Source organism: Paramormyrops kingsleyae, chromosome 21, assembly GCF_048594095.1.
Source record: "Paramormyrops kingsleyae isolate MSU_618 chromosome 21, PKINGS_0.4, whole genome shotgun sequence".
NCBI lineage: Eukaryota > Metazoa > Chordata > Actinopteri > Osteoglossiformes > Mormyridae > Paramormyrops > Paramormyrops kingsleyae.
Genome location: NC_132817.1, coordinates 19,734,954 through 19,736,073, shown reverse-complemented (window position 1 = coordinate 19,736,073; position 1,120 = coordinate 19,734,954).

Here is a 1,120-nt window from a genome sequence, read left to right as displayed (position 1 = left end):
CTGTCCTCAATTAATTGGTATGCTTTGAATCAGAACTACGAACAACCTAAAATTTCACACGTGTTCACAAAAAAAACAGAAAAGAAAACATCTAATGTGAAAACAGTAAAACTCTTGGCAGAACTTGATGTTCATTCAGTTATCCTACAGAACTGGAATTCTTTATGCAAAAAGCTTGAGGCACAGGACCAATACAGTACTGATGAGGTAAACATACATGCATTCAACATGGAATATTGATATTAACATGCTAAATGTGGATTCAACACAAAGAAATTGGATGAACAAGGGTGATACTGTAACAAAAATAAAGATGTTTCAAGAGACTATGGTTGTACTACAAACATTGTAAAATACAGTACATCCATCCATCTTCTGAAACCACTTATTATATTCAGGGTTGCAGGGGGTCTTTTGCCTATTTCGGAGCCTATGGGCACAAGGCAGGGAACAACCCAGAATGGGGTGCCAACCCATCACAGGGCACAAGGCAGGGAACAACCCAGGATGGGGCGCCAACCCATCACAGGGCACAAGGCAGGGAATAACCCAGAATGGGGCTCCAACCCATCACAGGGCACAAGGCAGGGAACAACCCAGAATGGGGCGCCAACCCATCACAGGGCACAAGGCAGGGAACAACCCAGGATGGGGCACCATCCCATCACAGGGCACAAGGCAGGGAACAACCCAGGATGGGGCACCAACCCATCACAGGGCACAAGGCAGGGAACAACCCAGGATGGGGCGCCAACCCATCACAGGGCACAAGGCAGGGAACAACCCAGGATGGGGCACCATCCCATCACAGGGCACAAGGCAGGGAACAACCCAGGATGGGGCACCAACCCATCACAGGGCACAAGGCAGGGAACAACCCAGGATGGGGCACCAACCCATCACAGGGCACAAGGCAGGGAACAACCCAGAATGGGGCACCAACCCATCGCAGGGCACACACACACCAGTCACTCACACTTGCAGACGTATGGGCAATTTGATAAGTCCTATTAACCTCAGCATGTTTCTGTGGGGGGGAAACTGGAGCACGCAGTGGAAACCTCACGATGACACGGTGAGAACATGCAAACTTCCACACACATGGAGCCATGGTGGAGAC